Source organism: Nerophis lumbriciformis, linkage group LG19 (assembly GCF_033978685.3).
Source record: "Nerophis lumbriciformis linkage group LG19, RoL_Nlum_v2.1, whole genome shotgun sequence".
NCBI classification, from domain to species: domain Eukaryota; kingdom Metazoa; phylum Chordata; class Actinopteri; order Syngnathiformes; family Syngnathidae; genus Nerophis; species Nerophis lumbriciformis.
The window spans coordinates 40,691,625-40,717,225 of record NC_084566.2 but is presented as its reverse complement, the minus strand read 5'-3'; the positions used below and the strand labels follow the sequence as shown (position 1 = coordinate 40,717,225).

The window sequence follows — 25,601 nt, the reverse complement described above, 5'->3', positions numbered from 1 at the left end:
GTCCTTCAGTGCCATACTTGCCAACCTTGAGACCTCCGATTTCGGGAGGTGGGGGGCGTGGCCGGGGGTGGGGCGGGGCGTGGTTAAGAGGGGAGGAGTATATTGACAGCTAGAATTCACCAAGTCAAGTATTTCATACATATATATATATATATATATATTAGAGATGCGCGGTTTGCGGGCACAACCGCGGAGTCCGCGGATTATCCGCGGATCGGGCGGATGAAATAAAAAAAAAATTAGATTTAATCGGCGGGTCGGGTCGGGTCGGGTCGGGTCGGGTGGTTGAAATAAAAAACAATTTGATTTTAAATAGATTCAGGCGGGTGGCAGTTAAACCAATTCGGAAATATATATACATAGTTAAATGTTGTTACCCACATACGAAAAACAAGCAGGCACCTGCTGCATATGCCACAACAGAAGAAAAAAAAAAAAAGAGATGGACACTTTTACGAGCGAAGAAGGGATGCCTCGCCGGGGTCCGGGACCGAGGCCCCTTCCCCCGAGAGGGCCCCACCGGGAGCCGTAGCTGAGGCGATCCGCGAGAAGGGCCCGACGCATGTTCAGGGTCACCACCGCACCGACACCCCGCCTCGTCCGCCTTCGCCGCGGCCGGCATCACGCGCAGCAGGTAAGCAGCTTACCTGCCCGCCACCCCCGTGGCCGGGGGCTCGTAACAGGGGTCACTCCGCGCGCTCCGCCCGCGCAGCTTACCTGCCCGCCAACCCTGTTGCCGGGGGCGCGTAACAGGGGTCACTCCGCGCGCAGTGCGCTCACGAAAGGGGTGGGGCTCACCCTGGTTGATATAGACAGCAGCTAGGACGGTGGCCATGGAAGTTGGAACCCGCTAAGGAGTGTGTAACAACCCACCTGCCGAATCAACTAGCCCTGAAAATGGATGGCGCTGGAGCGTCGAGCCCATATACCCGGCAGCGAGACGCGCTTGGAGGTGCGCTCTGCGCGGCTCCCATATGATTGCACACTGGTGTGCGTCTGGGTCGTGACAGCGTGGCATGCGAATGTCTGTGCTGCATTGGATCAGTCTCCTTTCTTTAACAGGCAAAAGCTTTATAACCTCACTAATGCCTTGCATCGTCTATATTAGATATATAACAACGGGCGGGTGCGGGCGGATGGCGGGCGGATGCGGTTCTGATCAAATGTTAGATTGGGTGGATTGCGGATGGTTGACGACTTTCTGATGCGGTTGCGGATGAAATAATTGCTTATCCGCGCATCTCTAATATATATATATATATATCTACATCCTGAAAATATGCAAACAAAACTGTGTTTAGATAATTGATACTTCAAACTTGCATAAATAAATCTTAAGGAATATAACATAACTTGGCTTCTGAGAACTTCAAAATGTAATGAATAAAATGCTAAAGTTGTTGATAAACAAGCAATTATTTTAATAATTAAATATGATCATTTTAAATGAATTATTATGATAATTTAAAATTAATTATTTCTAATATGTTTATTTTAATGCATAATTCTATGGCTGGATGTAATAAGGAGTCAGGAAAAAATACAAATAAAAATACAATTAATTTTGATGTTTTTAGCAAAATATAGTAAAAATGTATTTTTATTTTTATTTTTTAATTAATAAATATATTTATTTGTAGGTAAGATAAACATAATAATACAATTTATCTCTAGTCTGGATGCTTTAGTTCTTGTCACCCTGTTGTCCTCCCGTCTTGAAAAAAAGGCTGTCCTCACTCAGGTCCGCATGAATCGGGAGAATATTTATTCCGTGAGGTTTTCGGGTGAGGCACTGAATTTCGGGAGTCTCCCGGAAAAGTCGGGAGGGTTGGCAAGTATGGTCAGTGCCCAGAAAGGCGCCTTATAAATAAAATGAATTATAATGATTATTATTATCCAAAGACATGCACCTGGGGATAAGTTGATTGGCAACACTAAAAAATGGGCCCTAGTGTGTGAATGTGAGTGTGAATGTTGTCTGTCTATCTGTGTTGGCCCTGCGATGAGGTGGCGACTTGTCCAGGGTGTACCCCGCCTTCCGCCCGATTGTAGCTGAGATAGGCTCCAGCGCCCCCCGCGACCCCAAAGGGAATAAGCGGTAGAAAAATGGATGGATGGATGGATTATTAAACAAGCACTGAATCCTCCACTAGAGGGCGCCAAACGTTTGGATTTTCAAAAGGGTCCAAACGTGAAGCTTCACTGTCTACATATGTTCAGTTTGATGAGTTTTCAGTGCAAAATGGTTGATCTAGTTGTCTTTACGTATTTTCCAATTAGTTAAAATGTGTATTTTCATCCCAATGTCCAAACAAGAGCGGCCATGTTTGGCGCAAGGGAGAGTCGACGGTGGGACGTTTGCGTCTAAAGGGGAATTACCACCATCTCCTTGAAAGCGAGCGTGAATGGTTAGATCTAAATGTTCTGATTTATATTGGTCACTTATTGGCAAATGTATGTAGTTTGGGGGTGAAATTATTTATAGTCGCTTAACGCTTAATAAACGTCCATACGACGTTAAGTTCGTGGTTTGGAGGGTTTTAGGAATCAAAACAGCTAAATTTACGAGTTGCAACCAGTCCATGAATGCATCGTAGTTCCCTCTCGGGCCTCGGCTGCTAGCCCGGCTATTGTGGGGGGGGGGACAAGTCCCGAGCAGTCCGACATTTTTAGGACATTTATAGCGGCATTTTCCCCTTGTTATGTCCGTTCAACGAATGTCCAACACCGGTCTGCGTTCCCCCCCCTTTTTTGAAGGACTATCCGAGCTTCTGGCGGATGATTTCGAGCCCCCCGGTGGAGTAGTTAGTAGGCATGGGACGGACGACTGAGATTTGATCGTGCGTGTCTCCACTTTGGACTTCAAACAACAACAACAACAACAACAACAACAACAAAGGTGAGGACAGACCGAGGAGACGAAGACAATAAGACGCATGTAGTCTGACTCCGACGCTGCAGCGATCGCTTCTAAAAGGTAAGGTTTTAAAAAAAAAAAGTGCCTTAAAAAAAGTGGAGCAAGAGGCCTGGTACTTTTTGTGTTGCTGCAAAACAAAACAAAAAAAGTTGAAAATTGTGTAGTTGGATTTTTGTTCTTGCATTATTGTGAGGACAGGGAGTGTCGTTTGTGTGTGCACAACCTTTACTGGAATGGTGTGGTGGTCCCGCCAGTGGTAACTAAGCGATGCTAGGGTGAGCTAATGTTGTTCAGGGCTAGCTGCAAAACAACCCAGTTGCTTATGAATTGTGCAGCTGCAAGCTTCATATTTGTTGCAACTTGGTATTTTTGTAACGTTTCCAAGCACCTTTCTTTTTGCATCACCCAACTGGAGGCTTTATACCAGAGGTGCTCACACTTTTTCTGCAGGCGAGCTACTTTTCAATTGATCAAGTCGTGGGGATCTACCTCATTCATATATATCATTTATATTTACTTATTTATGGAATATATGTTTTTGTTAACAAGTTAAAGGTGTTTAATGATAATGCAAGCATGTTTAACACATATAGTTAATATTGTTAACAAGTTAAAGGTGTTTAAAGATAATACAAACATGTTTAACACATATAGTTAATATTGTTAATACGTTAAAGGTGTTTAATGATAATACAAGAATGTTTAATACATATAATTAATATTGTTAACAACTTAAAGGTGTTTAAAGATAACACAAGCATGTTTAACACATATAGTTAATATTGTTAACAAGTTAAAGGTGTTTAAAGATAATGCAAGCATGTTTAACACATATAGTTAATATTGTTAACAAGTTAAAGGTGGTTAGAAATAATACAAGCATGTTTAACACATATAGTTAATATTGTTAATAAGTTAAAGGTGTTTAATGATAATGCAAGCATGTTTAACACATATAGTTAATATTGTTAACAAGTTAAAGGTGTTTAAAGATAATGCAAGCATGTTTAACACATATAGTTAATATTGTTAACAAGTTAAAGGTGTTTAAAGATAATGCAAGCATGTTTACCACATATAGTTAATATTGTTAACAAGTTAAAGGTGTTTAATGATAATGCAAGCATGTTTAACACATATAGTTAATATTGTTAACAAGTTAAAGGTGTTTAAAGATAATGCAAGCATGTTTACCACATATAGTTAATATTGTTAATAAGTTAAAGGTGTTTAATGATAATGCAAGCATGTTTAACACATATAGTTAATATTGTTAACAAGTTAAAGGTGTTTAAAGATAATGCAAGCATGTTTACCACATATAGTTAATATTGTTAACAAGTTAAAGGTGTTTAAAGATAATACAAGCATAATATTGTTAACAAGTTAAAGGTGTTTAAAGATAATACAAGCATGTTTAATACATATAGTTAATATTGTTAATAAGTTAAAGGTGTTTAAAGATAATGCAAGCATGTTTAACACATATAGTTAATATTGTTAACAAGTTAAAGGTGTTTAATGATAATACAAGCATGTTTAACACATATAGTTAATATTGTTAACAAGTTAAAGGTGTTTAAAGATAATGCAAGCATGTTTAACACATATAGTTAATATTGTTAACAAGTTAAAGGTGTTTGATGATAATACAAGCATGTTTAACACATAGTTAATATTGTTAAAAAATTAAAGGTGTTTAAAGATAATGCAAGCATGTTTAACACATAGTTAATATTGTTAACAGGTTAAAGATGTTTAATGATAATGCAAGCATGTTTAACACATATAGTTAATATTGTTAACAAGTTAAAGGTGTTTAATGATTATACAAGCATGTTTAACACATAGTTAATATTGTTAAAAAAATAAAGGTGTTTAATGGTAATACAAGAATGTTTAATACATATAGTTAATATTGTTAACAAGTTAAAGGTGTTTAAAGATAACACAAGCATGTTTAACACATATAGTTAATATTGTTAACAAGTTAAAGGTGTTTAAAGATAATGCAAGCATGTTTAACACATATAGTTAAAGGTGTTTAATGATAATACAAGCATGTTTAACACATAGTTAATATTGTTAAAAAATTAAAGGTGTTTAATGATAATACAAGAATGTTTAATACATATACCGTATTTTCCGCACCATAAGGCGCCCTGGGTTATAAGCCGCGCCTTCAATGAACGGCATATTTCAAAACTTTGTCCACCTATAAGACGCCCCGTGTTATAAGCCGCATCTAACTGCGCTAAAGGAATGTCAAAAAAACAGTCAGATAGGTCAGTCAAACTTTAATAATATATTAAAAACCAGCGTGATGTGGGCGCGCACGGAGTCGTATATCAACTTGGACGGAGCTGCGTGAAAAAAGCCACCCGGCCTCTTCGCGTAAACTTACCTTAACCACTCGCTCATCTTTTCTTCATCCATCCATCCCTTTGAGTTAGCTTTTATGATGACGCCGGCTGGAAAGGTCTCTTTTGGCAAGGTCTTCCTTTTGAATATCACCATGGGTGGAAGTTTCTGGCCATTAGCATGGCAAGCTAGAACCACAGTGAAGGATGACTTCTCATTCCCTGTGGTGCGAATATTCACCGTACGTGCTCCCGTTGTATCCACAGTGCGGTTCACAGGAATATCAAAAGTCAGTGGAACCTCGTCCATGTTGATAATGTTCTCTGGCCGGATCTTTTTTTCAGCTATCTTGTTTTTACAATATGCACGGAAAGTAGCCAGCTTTTCTTGAAAGTCTTTAGGCAGTTGCTGTGAAATAGTAGTCCGTGTGCGGATGGAGAGATTGCGTCTTTTCATGAACCGGAAACCTGTCGCTTAGTAGGAGCCATTTTGTGGTCTTTACAGATGTAAACACACAAAGGAAATGAAACGTAATATCCGCGCGCTTCTTCTTCTTCTATGGGGGCGGGTGGTTGCTTACAGTAGAAGAAGAAGCGCTTCCTGTTCTATGTTTAACACATATAGATTCCTTTCTTTCATGAAGACAAGAATATAAGTTGGTGTATTACCTGATTCTGATGACTTGTATAGGGCAGGGCCGACATCCGGGCAACTGAGCTACATACGGGTTCTTCGAGCCATAGCAACCTGACTGGCTTTAACCTGTCGACCTGCGCTGATTAAACCCGTCATTCTGCCTCCAAAATGCCAAAAAAACTGTGTTGTTTTTGGTTGTGCAAACCACAACTGGAAACAGGGAAAACAAAGGTCGTATTTTGTTCTGCCAAAGCGTGCTAAAAGCCCACAGAGACGAGACAAATGGCTCGCAGCTTTACACCGGGAAAACCAGGACGGTCTCACTGGAGTCCCCCAAAATCCCGGGTCGTGTGTTCGGATCACTTCGTTTCTGGTAAATATAAGGAACACAAATCCACCTTCTTAACCACAACTTGGCTTTACCGTCCATGCTAATGTTGAACCCGTTGAATTTTTACTGAATAACGTTCGACAGCTGAAGTTGTTGTTGTTGCACAACAATAACATACGGTATAAAGGCTATTTCCAGTAATTCAGCAAATAATAAATCATAATACTGAACTGAATTTGAATGAGCTCTCTACAGATATAATAAATATACAGATACTGGTAGCCACCGTGTCATCCTTATTATCATTTATCAACATACCTTGGGTGATTTAACAATTTTTATGTGATTTATTCGTTGTATAACAACCGAAGCTAACAACCGACCTGGTGCGCTTGTGAGGTAGACATAAAGATTTCCAAATTCCATGTCCGGCCATTGTGTAGGATTATCAGTCCACGCATCTGCTGGAAGGCGGTAAGGGCAGTCGTTTAATCCAACTACAGAACATTTTAACTCGTATCTTAACCTAGCCTCACTGGAAAGACTATTTACATAATCATACGCCATTTAGAACAGTTTAAAATGCCGTGAAACCTCGTTAAATGCCTTTTCTGTCAATACTGTGTTCGCTGTGAGCTGGTTTGTTTTCAACGAATTCAATATGGCGACGGTTGCTAGGGGATTGGCAGGCGGAAGTGACGTAGGTCCGCCCTCGCCTATTGATTGGAATCAGACAGTGGTGCTGATAATGTCCGCATTTTCGAATGGAGGAGGAAAAAAAGTCCTCCTTTCTGTCCAATACCACATGAAAGTGGTTGGTTTTTGGCATCTTATTTGTCCAGCTTCCGTACTCCTTTGTATACACTTTACAAGAAATACATTGTCGGCAAACTCTGTAGCTTGCTAGCTTGTGCACGACAGCTTCCTGAGACTCTTATTTTGTTAGCGCAACTGTGCAACTGTGCAGTCGGTATTTGGAGTTTTGACGACAGGTACGGCGCCAGAGTCTGTTGAAATAAAGTGTTTCTCGCCTTCCTGTCGGCAATTTTAATGAGCTGGCAGCAGCCAGCGTCATCTCAGAAGACCCTCGGGTGCCGTGAATGTCAATCAAGTGACGAAAGTGACGTCATAGTGAAGATTTATGATCGCTCATTTTTAGGACTATTTTTTTAATGCCTGGCCGGTGATCGACTGACACACCCTCCGAGATCGACCGGTAGCTCGCGATCGACGTATTGAGCACCCCTGCGCGAGTGTATGGGAGTGAATACATGTTTGGCGGTGGTCGGAGAGGGAGAGGCCGTAGGGTCAAGTTGGCAACCACGTTTCCGTCAGTCATAGGCGTTATAGTATACTACCATGCACTTTGAATGCCACCTTGTACTTAGAATACTTCAGAAAAATGTGTCTTAATTGTGAATGATAGTCATAATTCTTAAAAAAATGTGGTTCCCCCTCTAAGATATTCTTATAAGACAATCATTTAAGAGAATCTTATCAGACATAAGATCAGGTTTTGCTGTCTTTGGTCAAAAGGGGTAAAATTGAGAGAAATCTAGCCTGGTTGCTTTCTTGTGTAGGAGTATGCAACGCGCTCCTCACCCCCACTGGGTGCAACAACGGGTGCTTTGCTGCTTTACGGCGTGAGGGATGCTCTCCTCTCACTCCTCATACCAGACTTTCAAGCGGCACAGCAGGTGGCCTGGGTGGCATGAATGGGGGAGTCGGAAGCAAACCCCTCACCCGAGAGACCCCCACTACTTCCCTGGGTGATTGGCAGGTGCTGAGAAGACGCTTCAGAGAGTGTGCCAGTGCGATTACTGCTTCACGCGATGCTCTCTGCAGCCTACGCTCGCTTCCAGTCGCCTCTGTCAACTCACGTTTCAGGCACAAGCGTTAGGCTCGGGCTGGGCGATATGGCCTTTTATTAATATCTGGATATTTTTAGGCCATGTCACGATACACCATATATATCTCCATATTTTGCCTTAGCCTTGAATGAACACTTGATGCATATAATCACAGCAGTATGATGATTCTATGTGTCTACATTAGGGATGTCCCGATCCGATATTTGGATCGGATCGGCTGCCGATATTTGCCAAAAATTGCGTATCGGCAAGGCATGGGGAAATGCCGATCCAGATCCAGTTTTAAAAAAAAAAACCCCGGTCCGTGTTTTCCAACGCACCTATTTAAATAATACATTCCACTTTTCTGCTGCTCCCTAATTTCCGTTCCGCATTTTCCAGCACACCTTCAACACATCCACAATTCTCACGCAGTTGCTTTTAGCTGCTGGCATTACACGACAGGCTCTTCTCACTCTTTCAATCAATCAATCAATCAATCAATGTTTATTTATATAGCCCTAAATCACAAGTGTCTCAAAGGGCTGCACAAGCCACAACGACATCCTCGGTACAAAGCCCACATACGGGCAAGGAAAAACTCACCCCAGTGGGACGTCGATGTGAATGACTATGAGAAACCTTGGAGAGGACCGCATATGTGGGTAACCCCCCCCCTCTAGGGGAGACCGAAAGCAATGGATGTCGAGTGGGTCTGACATAATATTGTGAGAGTCCAGTCCATAGTGGATCCAACATAATAGTAAGAGTCCAGTCCATAGTGGGGCCAGCAGGACACCATCCCGAGCGGAGACGGGTCAGCAGCGTAGAGATGTTCCCAGCCGATGCACAGGCGAGCGGTCCACCCCGGGTCCCGACTCTGGACAGCCAGCACTTCATCCATGGCCACCGGACCTGTGCCCGCCCCCCCCCCCCCCCCCCCCCCCCCCCCCCCCTCAAGGAAAAGGAGAGCAGAGGAGAAAAGAAAAGAAACGGCAGATCAACTGGTCTAACAGGGGGGCTATTTAAAGGCTAGAGTATACAAATGAGTTTTAAGATGGGACTTAAATGCTTCTACTGAGGTAGCATCTCTAATTGTTACCGGGAGGGCATTCCATAGTACTGGAGCCCGAATAGAAAACGCTCTATAGCCCGCAGACTTTTTTTGGGCTCTGGGAATCACTAATAAGCCGGAGTTCTTTGAACGCAGATTTCTTGCCGGGACATATGGTACAATGCAATCGACAAGATAGGACGGAGCTAGACCGTGTAGTATTTTATACGTAAGTAGTAAAACCTTAAAGTCACTTCTTAATATTATTATTATTTCCTGTGTCTCCCTCTCACAGACAGCGAGCGCACCTTCTTACACACGTCACATACTGTCACGTCATACGTCACATACTGTCACGTCATACGTCACATACTGTCACGTCATACGTCACATACGTATACGTCCTCTCCCAGCAGAGAGCGAGGTAGCGGCATGGCTAACGTTAGCTGTGATGCTAGCGCAGCTGCTAAGGTGCGCGTCCTCTGCGCACGGCAAATCTATGCCACGCACAAAATCAAATAAAAAAATAAGCGCATAACAATTTTCGACACACGGACACGACAGAGACAACAGTTTTCGTCGTCATTGTTCAAATATTGTGACGTCTGTCGAAACGCTTATCTCCATTCGGTGCCACACGTCCAGACTCCACACCATCAAAATAGTATATATCTGTATCATGAATCAATTTACCGTATTTTCCGCACCATAAGGCGCCCTGGGTTATAAGCCGCGCCTTCAATGAACGGCATATTTCAAAACTTTGTCCACCTATAAGCCGCCCCGTGTTGTAAGCCGCATCTAACTGCGCTAAAGTAATGTCAAAAAAACAGTCAGATAGGTCAGTCAAACTTTAATAATATATTAAAAACCAGCGTTCTAACAACTCTGTTCACTCCCAAAATGTACGCAAATGTGCAATCACAAACATACGTATATCAACATGGACAGAGCTGCGTGAAAAAAGCCACCCGGCCTCTTCGCGTAAACTTAAACTTACCTTAACCACTCGCTCATCTTTTCTTCATCCATCCCTTCGAGTTAGCTTTTATGATGACGCCGGCTGGAAAGGTCTCTTTTGGCAAGGTCTTCCTTTTGAATATCACCATGGGTGGAAGTTTCTGGCCATTAGCATGGCAAGCTAGAACCACAGTGAAGGATGACTTCTCATTCCCTGTGGTGCGAATATTCACCGTACGTGCTCCCGTTGTATCCACAGTGCGGTTCACAGGAATATCAGTTGCTGTGAAATAGTAATCCGTGTGCGGATGGAGAGATTGCGTCTTTTCATGAACCGGATACCTGTCGCTTAGTAGGAGCCATTTTGTGGTCTTTACAGATGTAAACACACAAAGGAAATGAAACGTACGGTGATATCCGCGCGCTTTTTCTTCTTCTACGCGGGCGGGTGGTTGCTTACAGTAGAAGAAGAAGCGCTTCCTGTTCTATGGGGGCGGGTGCTTACCTTGGCGATTGCTTGCGTAGAAGAAGAAGCGCTTCCTGTTCTACCGGGAAAAAAGATGGCGGCTGTTTACCGAAGTTGCGAGACCGAAACTTTATGAAAATGAATCTTAATATTTATCCATATATAAAGCGCACCGGGTTATAAGGCGCACTGTCAGATTTTGAGAAAATTTGTGGTTTTTAGGTGCGCCTTATAGTGCTGAAAATACGGTACTTCACTGTGCAACCTACTAATACAAGTCTCAATCAATCAATCAAAACACATAGAATCATCATACTGCTGAGATTATATGCATCAAGTGTTCATTCAAGGCTAAGGCAAAATATCGAGATATATATTGTGTATCGCAATATGGCCTTAAAATATCGCAATATTAAAAAAAGGCCATATCGCCCAGCCCTAGTTCAATGATGCCATTTCTGTTTGTCATGTATAATTTTGTCTTTTTTGTGTTTATCCTTGAATAAACAGGTCAGTTTCTTGTTACCAACCATTGTGTATTATTCAAACTCCCCTAATTCAGCTGGCTAGTTGTTATCAAGAGTACTAAAACCCTTTTCAACATGATTCTGACAACTAAGTAGGCTAAATAACTTTAAACTTTAATACATGCTCGGATAGGCCAGTATTGGTCAGTATCGGTATCGGTCAGTATCGGTATCGGTCAGTATCGGTATCGGATCGGAAATGCTGCTGCCCACTGCTCCCCTCACCTCCCAGGGGGTGATCAAGGGTGATGGGTCAAATGCAGAGAATAATTTCGCCACACCTAGTGTGTGTGTGACAATCATTGGTACTTTAACTTTAACTTTAACTTTAGTCAATCGTCCGCGTGAGTATACGTTGTCATCATTACACAAAATCATGAATGTGTCATTTGTATCTGCGTTGTAAATTCATAAACTAAAACACCGTTTCGCTCTGAGAGGCGCGTTTGGCGTGCCTGTTCAGTGTTTACAAAGACGCGCTCCTCTTTAACGCTAACGTTAATTAGTTGTGCAAATACCTTTTACAACATTAACAGTTACATATACTATGTACAAACGAACAATTAACTTTCACTTTAATCATACTATCATTGTTTTGTTATTAAGCAAAATAAGCAATACTTTTACTTTTGTTGAAATGTTTACACTGATACAGAATATTTCGTTTTGCACTTTTTTGTATTGGATGTTTATCTTTATTTTTGCACATTTTAAAGCAAAATAAGCAATACTTTTACTTTAGAAATGCTTATACTATTGCAGAATATTAAGATTTGCACTGGATGTTTACTTTTATATTTGCACATTAAAAAGCAAATAAGCTACTTTTAATTTTGTTAAATGTTAAAAGTTTTAAATGTTTACATTGTTACAGAATATTTTGTCATGTTGTTGTCAATGTTGACTGAGTGGCCATACTTTTTTTTTTGTAAATAAAAGTCATGCCTTTTGAAAAAACTGGCCAACATTTATTTTTTCATCTTCATTTTAAATAAAAAAAATAATCGGTAACAGGAAAAATAATCTATAGATTAATCGAAAAAAAAATCTATAGATGAACCGATTAATCGAAAAAAATAATCTATAGATTAATCGATAGAAAAATAATCGTTAGCTGCAGCCTTAGTATACTCCAATATCAGGATATAGTCATTTTCTATATCACACACAGACAAACCCGCGATATAGCGAGGATATTCCACATATCGCCCAGCCCTACGTTAGGCTGTCCATTTAAGGAGGCAAGATAGTCCACTTAAGACGTAGGGGCTCGGGGGAGGTTAATTGTCTGTACAGTTGTAATAAAAATAGTCAAAAATAGTCAGTGTTCAGCTGTTCAAAGGTCTACGAGCCACTCCCGAAACATGTCTTATACTTGCGTCTTATCTGATTGGCAGCGAGTTAAGAGCTGACAGTTGTACACAAAAACTACACACTGTCCGCTCTTTACAGTGCTGTCGCACAGAAAACAAATGTCTTCAATATCACAATTTCAATATAAACACTGTACACATGTGCACTCATACATATAGACACAATGCCATCATAAGGCCTACCGCAACGCTCAATTAAACACAAAAACATCCCTGAACTGTGCTTGCACTGTTGCTAAATACTTATTTATTTGAAATAGGACATCAACATAGAACAACAATATAAATATGCCGGAGTTAGCACACTAGCTCATTTTCATCCCTTGTCCTAAGGCAGGTTAATGCAATAAACATTCAACAGGTCATGATACAAAAGAATACATAAATCACAAGACATCAAACATTACAAGCATACCATAAGCACAGACCACGGACAAACAAATAAAACAAACAACAAACAAACAAAAACAAGTGAATAATCTAATTGTGCGTGCATGTCTGATTAGTTTTCAACCACTGTTTTAGTGCAGTTTTAAATGTTATACAGGTGTCACCGTTTCTGACATGGGTTGGCAGCCTGTTCCATGGCTGTATGCCTCTGATAGAGCCCACCATTTGGCCAAATGTAGTCCTGTGCCTTTGTACCTTAAAGGGGAACATTATCACAATTTCAGAAGGGTTAAAAACCATTAAAAATCAGTTCCCAGTGGCTTATTTTATTTTTCGAAGTTTTTTTCAAAATTTTACCCATCATGCAATATCCCTAAAAAAAAAAGCTTCAAAGTGCCTGATTTTAACCATCGTTATACAGGTAAAAGCCAGTAAATTAGAATATTTTGAAAAACTTGATTTATTTCAGTAATTGCATTCAAAAGGTGTAACTTGTACATTATATTTATTCATTGCACACAGACTGATGCATTCAAATGTTTATTTCATTTAATTTTGATGATTTGAAGTGGCAACAAATGAAAATCCAAAATTCCGTGTGTCACAAAATTAGAATATTACTTAAGGCTAATACAAAAAAGGGATTTTTAGAAATGTTGGCCAACTGAAAAGTATGAAAATGAAAAATATGAGCATGTACAATACTCAATACTTGGTTGGAGCTCCTTTTGCCTCAATTACTGCGTTAATGCGGCGTGGCATGGAGTCGATGAGTTTCTGGCACTGCTCAGGTGTTATGAGAGCCCAGGTTGCTCTGATAGTGGCCTTCAACTCTTCTGCGTTTTTGGGTCTGGCATTCTGCATCTTCCTTTTCACAATACCCCACAGATTTTCTATGGGGCTAAGGTCAGGGGAGTTGGCGGGCCAATTTAGAACAGAAATACCACGGTCCGTAAACCAGGCACGGGTAGATTTTGCGCTGTGTGCAGGCGCCAAGTCCTGTTGGAACTTGAAATCTCCATCTCCATAGAGCAGGTCAGCAGCAGGAAGCATGAAGTGCTCTAAAACTTGCTGGTAGACGACTGCGTTGACCCTGGATCTCAGGAAACAGAGTGGACCGACACCAGCAGATGACATGGCACCCCAAACCATCACCCAACCATGCAAATTTTGCATTTCCTTTGGAAATCGAGGTCCCAGAGTCTGGAGGAAGACAGGAGAGGCACAGGATCCACGTTGCCTGAAGTCTAGTGTAAAGTTTCCACCATCAGTGATGGTTTGGGGTGCCATGTCATCTGCTGGTGTCGGTCCACTCTGTTTCCTGAGATCCAGGGTCAACGCAGCCGTCTACCAGCAAGTTTTAGAGCACTTCATGCTTCCTGCTGTGGACCTGCTCTATGGAGATGGAGATTTCAAGTTCCAACAGGACTTGGCGCCTGCACACAGCGCAAAATCTACCCGTGCCTGGTTTACGGACCATGGTATTTCTGTTCTAAATTGGCCCGCCAACTCCCCTGACCTTAGCCCCATAGAAAATCTGTGGGGTATTGTGAAAAGGAAGATGCAGAATGCCAGACCCAAAAACGCAGAAGAGTTGAAGGCCACTATCAGAGCAACCTGGGCTCTCATAACACCTGAGCAGTGCCAGAAACTCATCGACTCCATGCCACGCCGCATTAACGCAGTAATTGAGGCAAAAGGAGCTCCAACCAAGTATTGAGTATTGTACATGCTCATATTTTTCATTTTCATACTTTTCAGTTGGCCAACATTTCTAAAAATCCCTTTTTTGTATTAGCCTTAAGTAATATTCTAATTTTGTGACACACGGAATTTTGGATTTTCATTTGTTGCCACTTCAAATCATCAAAATTAAATGAAATAAACATTTGAATGCATCAGTCTGTGTGCAATGAATAAATATAATGTACAAGTTACACCTTTTGAATGCAATTACTGAAATAAATCAAGTTTTTAAAATATTCTAATTTACTGGCTTTTACCTGTATACACCCGTCCATTTTCCTGTGACGTCACATAGTGAAGCCAACACAAACAAACATGGCGGAAAGAACAGCAAGCTATAGCGACATTAGCTCGGATTCAGACTCGGATTTCAGCGGCTTAAGCGATTCAACAGATTACGCATGTATTGAAACGGATGGTTGTAGTGTGGAGGCAGGTAGCGAAAACGAAACTGAAGAAGAAACTGAAGCTATTGAGCCATATCGGTTTGAACCGTATGCAAGCGAAACCGACGAAAACGACACGGGAGAAAGCGAGGACGAATTCGGCGATCGCCTTCTAACCAACGATTGGTATGTGTTTGTTTGGTATTAAAGGAAACTAGCAACTATGAACTAGGTTTACAGCATATGAAATACATTTGGCAACAACATGCACTTTGAGAGTGCAGACAGCCCAGTTTTCATCAATTAATATATTCTGGAGACATACCCTCATGTCAGCAGGCCAGGGAAGCTAGGGTCGATATTCTTCTCTTGATCATCTTCGAGACGGTGTGAGCCAAGACATCCAGGGGGTTTAGCTCGCTCGTCTGCGGGAACAAACTGCCGCCATTGCTTGCCGTGCTAGCGAGGTCCTTTGTCCCTGAATTGCTCACACACTCTGGCAGATTCAATGGGGGTCTGGCGGCAGATTTCTTTGACTTTATCATTGGAAATGCATCTGCTTTGAGTGTCGCAGGATATTCCACACATTCTTGCCATCTCTGTCGTAGCATAGCTTTCGTCGGTAAAGTGTGCGGAACAAACGTCCAATTTCTTGCCACTTTAGCATCTTTGGGCCACCGGTGCAACTTGAATCCGTCCCTGTTCGTGTTGTTACACCCTCCGACAACACACCGACGAGGCATGATGTCTCCAAGGTACGGAAAACAGTCGAAAAAAACGGAAAATAACAGAGCTGATTTGACTCGGTGTTTGAGAAAATGGCGGATTGCTTTCCGATGTGACGTCACGTTGTGAGAGCGAATATTAGAAAGGCGTTTATTTCGCCAAAATTCACCCATTTAGAGTTCGGAAATCGGTTAAAAAAATATATGGTCTTTTTTCTGCAACATCAAGGTATATATTGACGCTTACATAGGTCTGGTGATAATGTTCCCCTTTAAATAGAGCCCACCATTTGGCCAAATGTAGTCCTGCGCCTTTGTACCTTAAAGTCCCCTCTGGTCACTGCTCTGGTCTTTACTTGACTGCTATTTTTTTAATTAATACAATCTATCAAGAGAGGGGGGGCAAGTTTATTTAGAACTCTAAAGATGAGGCAGGCATCCATGAATATCTGATAATTATCTAAATCCAAAATATTATACTTACTTAAAATGTTACAATAATGATACTATAGAGGCTTTTTGTCTAGAATTTGTACTGTTCTCTTGATGAGAGACTTTAGTGGCTCCAGGATATTCTCTGAGGTATGGGACCAAGTTGTATAGCAGTAGTTTATGTGGCGGAATGTCATGGCATACATATATACATTTGTAGTGAGAGAAGGTCTAATGTGTTTAAAATTGGACAGATTAAACTTAATTATATGTTCAATTTTCTTAACGTGCTGCTTGAAATTTAAGTTGGAATCAAAGACTATCCATCCATCCATCTTCTTCCGCTTATCCGAGGTCGGGTCGCGGGGGCAGCAGCCTAAGCAGGGAAGCCCAGACTTCCCTCTCCCCAGCCACTTCGTCCAGCTCCTCCCGGGGGATCCCGAGGCGTTCCCAGGCCAGCCGGGAGACATAGTCTTCCCAACGTGTCCTGGGTCTTCCCCGTGGCCTCCTACCGGTCGGACGTGCCCTAAACACCTCCCGAGGGAGGCGATCGGGTGGCATCCTGACCAGATGCCCGAACCACCTCATCTGGCTCCTCTCGATGTGGAGGAGCAGCGGCTTTACTTTGAGCTCCCCCCGGATGACAGAGCTTCTCACCCTATCTCTAAGGGAGGGCCCCGCCACCCGGCGGAGGAAACTCATTTCGGCCGCTTGTACCCGTGATCTTGTCCTTTCGGTCATAACCCAAAGCTCATGACCATAGGTGAGGATGGGAACGTATATCGACCGGTAAATTGAGAGCTTTGCCTTCCGGCTCAGCTCCTTCTTCACCACAACGGATCGATACAGCGTCCGCATTACTGAAGACGCCGCACCGATCCGCCTGTCGATCTCACGATCCACTCTTCCCTCACTTGTGAACAAGACTCCGAGGTAGTTGAACTCCTCCACTTGGGGCAGGGTCTCCTCCCCAACCCGAAGATGGCATTCCACCCTTTTCCGGGCGAGAACCATGGACTCGGACTTGGAGGTGCTGATTCTCATCCCAGTCGCTTCACACTCGGCTGCGAACCGATCCAGCGAGAGCTGGAGATCCTGGCCAGATGAAGCCATCAGGACCACATCATCTGCAAAAAGCAGAGACCTAATCCTGTAGCCACCAAACCAGATCCCCTCAACGCCTTGACTGCGCCTAGAAATTCTGTCCATAAAAGTTATGAACAGAATCGGTGACAAAGGGCAGCCTTGGCGGAGTCCAACCCTCACTGGAAACGTGTCCGACTTACTGCCGGCAATGCGGACCAAGCTCTGACACTGATCATACAGGGAGCGGACCGCCAAAATCAGACAGTCCGATACCCCATACTCTCTGAGCACTCCCCACAGGACTTCCCGAGGGACACGGTCGAATGCCTTCTCCAAGTCCACAAAACACATGTAGACTGGTTGGGCAAACTCCCATGCACCCTCAAGGACCCTGCCGAGAGTATAGAGCTGGTCTACAGTTCCACGACCAGGACGAAAACCACACTGTTCCTCCTGAATCCGAGGTTCGACTATCCGGCGTAGCCTCCTCTCCAGTACACCTGAATAGACCTTACCAGTGCCTGGGGAATCTGTGGTGGGCTCTTCTATTTCTGGGGCTGAGGTTGCAGAGGTAGTTAAAAAGCTCCTCGGTGGGTGGATGAGATCCGCCCAGAGTTCCTTAAGGCTCTGGATGCTGTGGGGCTGTCTTGGTTGACAAGACTCTGCAGCATCGCGTGGACATCGGGGGCGGTACCTCTGGATTGGCAGACCGGGGTGGTGGTTCCTCTCTTTAAGAAGGGGAACCGGAGGGTGTGTTCTAACTATCGTGGGATCACACTTCTCAGCCTTCCCGGTTAGGTCTATTCAGGAATCAAAGACTACACCAAGATATTTAAATTGTTCAATCACATCTAATCTCTCACCATTGACTTGCACGGATGGTTGTTCACCATTCGCCGACTGCCGAGAGAAAAACATACAGACTGTTTTTTTTAGTGTTGAGATGCAGGCATGATCAAAACTCATATCCCCATATAGTTTTGACCCATAAACTAACCCATAAATGGAAATATCCATTGACGTAACTAAATATATCCACCATGCCTTGATTTTTAAATATTTGGGACTGATGGGCATCCCAAATATACAAAAACAGGTACCAACAAGTACGAAAAGGAGGTTTTGTATAAGATCCCAACTTTTGTGAATGTTTTGTTAGCCTAGCAAGCTAGCAGCAACAGTTTGTCGGCTCAGACAGCAGCTCTTTTGAATCTTTCACTGGTTTGTGTTGCCTCTGCTTGATAAATAGATTGAATATGCTCCCATGGCTGGATGTTCTTGTCAACAAACTGGGTATTGTTCGAATGGCAACTTGGCAAGCTTGTCACTTCAATAATTGATTCGTTAAATTTTTCCCCCAGACCTTTGTAGTTACTAACGCGCAGTGCAATTTGTGTCAAGTTTTAAGGTGGTGAAAAAAAACTTTCTTTTTTACTGACCAGTTCCTCCAACTAAGAGCTTCTTTCTTCTGTGTTGGGAAGGCTGAGTCAGCCTGAGTGTGTGAATTAGGAGGAGCGGGACTCCCCTCTGTGACTGGCAAAAGATGAAGGGAAACAGGACAGCTTTCAGCGTGCACTAGAGATGCGCGGTTTGCGGGCACAACCGCGGAGTCCGCGGATTATCCGCGGATCGGGCGGATGAAATAAAAAAAAAAAAAGATTTTATCCGCGGGTCGGGTCGGGTCGGGTCGGGTCGGGCGGTTGAAATAAAAAAAAAAAAAGATTTTAAATAGATTCAGGCGGGTGGCAGTTAAACCAATTGGGAAATATATATACATAGTTAAATGTTGTTACCCACATACAAAAAACGAGCAGGCACCTACTGCATATGCCACAACAGAAGAAAAAAAAAAGAAGAGATGGACACTTTTACGGAGCGGAGAAGGGACGCCTCGCCGGGGTCCGGGACCGAGGCCCCTTCCCCCGAGAGGGCCCCACCGGGAGCCGTAGCTGAGGCGATCCGCGAGAAGGGCCCGACGCACGTCCTGGGTCACCACCGCGCCCACCGCACCGACACCCCGCCTCGTCCGCCTTCGCCGCGGCCGGCGTCACGCGCAGCAGGTAAGCAGCTTACCTGCCCGCCACCCCCGTGGCCGGGGGCTCGTAACAGGGGTCACTCCGCGCGCTCCGCCCGTGCAGCTTACCTGCCCGCCACCCCTGTTGCCGGGGGCGCGTAACAGGGGTCATTCCGCGCGCAGTGCGCTCACGAAAGGGGTGGGGCTCACCCTGGTTGATATAGACAGCAGGACGGTGGCCATGGAAGTCGGAACCCGCTAAGGAGTGTGTAACAACCCACCTGCCGAATCAACTAGCCCTGAAAATGGATGGCGCTGGAGCGTCGGGCACATACCCGGCCGTCGCCGGCAGCGAGACGCGCTTGGAGGTGCGCTCAGCGCGGCTCCCATATGATTGCGCACTGGTGTGCGTCTGGGTCGTGACAGCGTGGCACGCGAATGTCTGTGCTGCATTGGATCAGTCTCCTTTCTTTAACAGGCAAAAGCTTTATAACCTCACTAATGCCTTGCATCGTCTATATTAGATATATAACAACGGGCGGGTGCGGTTCTGATCAAATGTTGCATCGGGTGGATGGCGGGTGGTTGACGACTTTCTGATGCGGTTGCGGATGAAATAATTGCCTATCCGCGCATCTCTAGCGTGCACTGAGTGGTCACTTCCACATCAATCACTTGTCCATTTGGTTATGGTTAGGAGTTTATTTCAAACATATTATACAAGAGGGGAAACATTTTACTCTAGTTCGATCAAATTTGGATGCATTTCTTTTAGGAGCAAAATTCGATGCATGTGCGACAGGTCTATTTTTGGTCGAATTTGCGAGTAAATTTGTCACACCGTCCAGCCCTGCTTTGCACAACTGAAACTGGAAAACAAGCCGTTCCAGGATTTTACGTAAATATATTGAAGAGTAGTGACACACCAAATTTTCCGCCACCGAAAGACTTTTATCACAAGATTTGCCGAAACTGAATATTGTGATGATGTAAGGAGTAAGTACGCACTTGTGTGGAGTAGGCATGGGCCGACTACTGGTTTTAAAGTATACCACGGTATTAAAAAGTGACGGTTTCAAAATCACTAACATTTTACTTCATACTGTCCATACGGTATAAGCAAAAGTGAAAGTTGAATCCTTTTTCACCAAAAGTTAAACTTTGGTTTCCAGTAACTATAGGTTCCTTCCATCGCATTTCACAGTTCAGGGTAGTTTATAAAATCATGCTGATGTATGATTGAGTGGTGGAGTATATTTCTATATTTTTGCCATGTAAACAAACTGACAATATTAGGTCTGATTTATTTTAGGTCGCTGAGTCCCAGTGAATGAAGTTTGTAAAAAAATGAGTAAACATTCAACTGCAATCTAGTTCAAACCAGTTTTAATGTTGGCAGTAGTTTTTAATTTAGTTTTATTTGTAGTCAACTCTTTAAGAAGGGGAACCTGTAGGGTGTGTTCTAACTATCGTGGGATCACACTCCTCAGCCTTCCCGGTAAGGTCTATTCAGGTGTACTGGAGAAGAGGCTACGCCGGATAGTCGAACCTCGGATTCAGGAGGAACAGTGTGGTTTTCGTCCTGGTCGTGGAACTGTGGACCAGCTCTATATTCTCGGCAGGGTCCTTGAGGGTGCATGGGGGTTTGCCCAACCAGTCTACATGTGTTTTGTGGACTTGGAGAAGGCATTCGACCGTGTCCCTCGGGAAGTCCTGTGGGGAGTGCTCAGAGAGTATGGGGTATCGGACTGTCTGATTGTGGCGGTCCGCTCCCTGTATGCTCAGTGCCAGAGCTTGGTCCGCATTGCCGGCAGTAAGTCGGACACGTTTCCAGTGAGGGTTGGACTGCGCCAAGGTTGCCCTTTGTCACCGATTCTGTTCATAACTTTTATGGACAGAATTTCTAGGCGCAGTCAAGGCGTTGAGGGGATCTGGTTTGGTGGCTGCAGGATTAGGTCTCTGCTTTTTGCAGATGATGTGGTCCTGATGGCTTCATCTGGCCAGGATCTTCAGCTCTCACTGAATCGGTTCGCAGCCGAGTGTGAAGCGACTGGGATGAGAATCAGCACCTCCAAGTCCGAGTCCATAGTTCTCGCCCGGAAAAGGGTGGAGTGCCATCTCCGGGTTGGGGAGGAGATCTTGCCCCAAGTGGAGGAGTTCAAGTACCTCGGAGTCTTGTTCACGAGTGAGGGAAGAGTGGATCGTGAGATCGACAGGCGGATCTGTGCGGCGTCTTCAGTAATGCGGACGCTGTGTCGATCCGTTGTGGTGAAGAAGGAGCTGAGCCGGAGGGCGGAGCTCTCAATTTACCGGTCGATCTACGTTCCCATCCTCACCTATGGTCATGAGCTTTGGGTTATGACCGAAAGGACAAGATCACGGGTACAAGCGGCTCAAATGAGTTTCTTCCGCCGGGTGGTGGGTCTCTCCCTTAGAGATAGGGTGAGAAGCTCTGCCATCCGGGGGGAGCTCAAAGTAAAGCCGCTGCTCCTCCACATCGAGAGGAGCCAGATGAGGTGGTTCGGGCATCTGGTCAGGATGCCACCCGAACGCCTCCCTAGGGAGGTGTTTAGGGCACGTCCGACCGGTAGGAGGCCACGGGGAAGACCCAGGACACGTTGGGAAGACTATGTCTCCCGGCTGGCCTGGGAACGCCTCGGGGTCCCACAGGAAGAGCTGGACGAAGTGGCTGGGGAGAGGGAAGTCTGGGCTTCCCTGCTTAGGCTGCTGCCCCCGCGACCCGACCTCGGATAAGCGGAAGAAGATGGATGGATGTACCGGTAGTCAATTCATATTTTAGTCATCTGAATTGATTTTATTAACGTTATTAAAATGAATGTACAACATATTAAATCAACACTGCATAACTTAGCATACACAGACGCATTTAAATAAATCTGACTAAGGTGCATCACATTATTTCAGAATAATTTCAGACTAAGAGAATAATACATTTTTGGGTGGTCATTTCCGAACGTGCATTTAGGAGAGTGTATTATGAAAATTGTCGAGCAGATCATCCGTCCTTTTATGAAACAAACAAGCTGGGTAGATCTAGGTGCATGGTGGGATACACACTTCCTCTAAACAGAGTGTAAAATGAAATTATGCGCTGTGCGTACACCTGTATTAAAATAATTGTATTTATTTAACAGGAAATAATGAAAATGGAACATCAACATATATTCATACTTGCCAACCTTGAGACCTCCGATTTCGGGAGGTGGGGGTGGGGGGCGTGGTCGGGGGTGGGGCGGGGGGCGTGGTTAAGATATATATATATATATATATAAGAAATACTTGACTTTCAGTGAATTCTAGCTATATATATATATATATATATTTTATTACATATATATATAAATAAATAAAAGAAATACTTGAATTTCAGTGTTCATTTATTTACACGTATACACACACATAACACTCATCTACTCATTGTTGAGTTAAGGGTTGAATTGTCCATCCTTGTTCTATTCTCTGTCACTATTTCAGAACACACACATTATACAAATATACATTATAAAATCAATAAGAAAACGGGAGCTCTAATTTGGGAGTCTGAATTAGGATCAGAAGTTCCTATGTAAACATTGTGCACTCACGTCGCCTTTTTGTATTGATTACTGCAGCTGTGCACTGGATTCATTCACAAATACAAACTACAACTCACAAACACTTTAGAGTTAGGCTCCACCATCAGAATGTGTATTTAAACTTATAAAGATCACATGGATATTATTCAGTGAGTTGATTCACCAAAACTAACCTGTTATACAGGAGGAAAAAGCACACAGGATGTTTCAATTGTTCACAGACTGGTCGCGCTCATCAGAATGATAAGACACTTCCGGTCTGCAGGTGATAGCATTTAATTGGGAAGAAACGCCCTACTGACCCCTACTGACCAATGTGAATACTGATAAATGTGTAATGACAGTATTGTCCTGTTTAAGAGTGTCACAACATTGCTGTTTACGGCAGACGAACTGCTTTACGGTAGACGAAAACTTGACTGCTGTTGTTGTGTGTTGTTACCGCGCTGGGAGGACGTTAATGAAACTGCCTAACAATAAACCCACATAAGAAACCAAGAACTCGCCCTCGATCATTAGCTGTTTATATTGTGGGAAAGCGGACGTGTGAACAGGCTGTCAACACGTCACTCAGGTCCGCATGGAGCTGGAGGGGGCGTGGCCTCCAGCTCCGCCTGAATTTCGGGAGATTTTCGGGAGATTGGTCTGATTTAGTCTTAGACTTAGATTGGTCAGATCTAGTCTTGGACTTAGATTGGTCTGATCTAGTCTTGGACTTAGATTGGTCAGATCTAGTCTTAGACTTAGATTGGTCAGATCTAGTCTTAGACTTAGATTGGTCTGATCTAGTCTTAGACTTAGATTGGTCTGATATAGTCTTAGACATAGATTGGTCTGATCGAGTCTTGGACTTAGATTGGTCTGATATAGTCTTGGACTTAGATTGGTCTGATCTAGTCTTGGACTTAGATTGGTCAGATATAGTCTTAGACTTAGATTGGTCTGATATAGTCTTAGACATAGATTGGTCTGATCTAGTTTTAGACTTAGATTGGTCAGATCTAGTCTTGGACTTAGATTGGTCTGATCTAGTCTTAGACTTAGATTGGTCTGATATAGTCTTGGACATAGATTGGTCTGATCTAGTTTTAGACTTAGATTGGTCTGATATAGTCTTAGACATAGATTGGTCTGATCTAGTTTTAGACTTAGATTGGTCAGATCTAGTCTTAGACATAGATTGGTCTGATCTAGTCTTGGACTTAGATTGGTCTGATCTAGTCTTGGACTTAGATTCGTCTGATCTAGTCTTAGACTTAGATTGGTCTGATCTAGTCTTAGACTTAGATTGGTCTGATCTAGTCTTAGACTTAGATTGGTCTGATATAGTCTTAGACTTAGATTGGTCTGATCTAGTCTTGGACTTAGATTGGTCATATCTAGTCTTAGACTTAGATTGGTCTGATATAGTCTTAGACATAGATTGGTCAGATCTAGTCTTGGACTTAGATTGGTCTGATCTAGTCTTGGACTTAGATTGGTCAGATCTAGTCTTAGACTTAGATTGGTCTGATCTAGTCTTAGACTTAGATTGGTCTGATATAGTCTTAGACATAGATTGGTCTGATCTAGTTTTAGACTTAGATTGGTCTGATATAGTCTTAGACATAGATTGGTCTGATCTAGTTTTAGACTTAGATTGGTCAGATCTAGTATTAGACATAGATTGGTCTGATCTAGTCTTGGACTTAGATTGGTCAGATCTAGTCTTAGACTTAGATTGGTCTGATCTAGTCTTAGACTTAGATTGGTCTGATCTAGTCTTAGACTTAGATTGGTCTGATATAGTCTTAGACATAGATTGGTCTGATATAGTCTTAGACTTAGATTGGTCAGATCTAGTCTTGGACTTAGATTGGTCTGATCTAGTCTTGGACTGAGATTGGTCTGATCTAGTCTTGGACAGGTGGAACCTTTATAAAAAGGTTCTACCTGGAGCCAAAAAGGGTTCTCCTATGAGGACGAGCCGAAGCACCTTATATGGTTCTACTTAGCACTTTTATTTCTAAGAGTGTATCAGGGAATTTACCGGTTAAAAATGATACATTGGTGATATATGTCAGAGGTTCTGAAATGTCTTGTATAACCTTTTTTATCGTTACCATATCTATTCCATGACAGTCGGTTGAGGTCTTGGATTTACAATTTTTTTACAATTTTGATTATTTCTTTAAGCAGCCAAATGTGAAATTAATGAATTTTGTATTTGCTTCTAAAAGGATATACCGTATTTTCCGCACCATAAGGCGCCCTGGGTTATAAGCCGCGCCTTCAATGAACGGCATATTTCAAAACTTTGTCCACCTATAAGCCGCCCGGTGTTGTAAGCCGCATCTAACTGCGCTAAAGGAATGTCAAAAAAACAGTCAAATAGGTCAGTCAAACTTTAATAATATATTAAAAACCAGCGTGATGTGGGCGCGCATGGAATCGTATATCAACATGGACGAAGCTGCGTGAAAAAAGCCACCCGGCCTCTTCGCGTAAACTTCCCTTAACCACTCGCTCATCTTTTCTTCATCCATCCCTTCGAGTTAGCTTTTATGATGACGCCGGCTGGAAAGGTCTCTTTTGGCAAGGTCTTCCTTTTGAATATCACCATGGGTGGAAGTTTCTGGCCATTAGCATGGCAAGCTAGAACCACAGTGAAGGATGACTTCTCATTCCCTGTGGTGCGAATATTCACCGTACGTGCTCCCGTTGTATCCACACTGCGGTTCACAGGAATATCAGTTGCTGTGAAATAGTAAT

General features: G+C 43.1%; 1 protein-coding gene across 1 annotated transcript in view; it reads left to right on the top strand.

Moving 5' to 3' along the window:
• Positions 1–2,642: 2,642 nt before the first annotated feature.
• The window catches only part of yes1 (YES proto-oncogene 1, Src family tyrosine kinase), a 91,876-nt gene continuing 68,917 nt past the window's right edge, over positions 2,643–25,601 (top strand). Inside the window, exon 1 of the mRNA XM_061978773.1 lies at positions 2,643–2,977. The gene's annotated coding sequence lies outside the window, so the exon portion shown is untranslated. The remainder of the gene's footprint in view (positions 2,978–25,601) is intronic.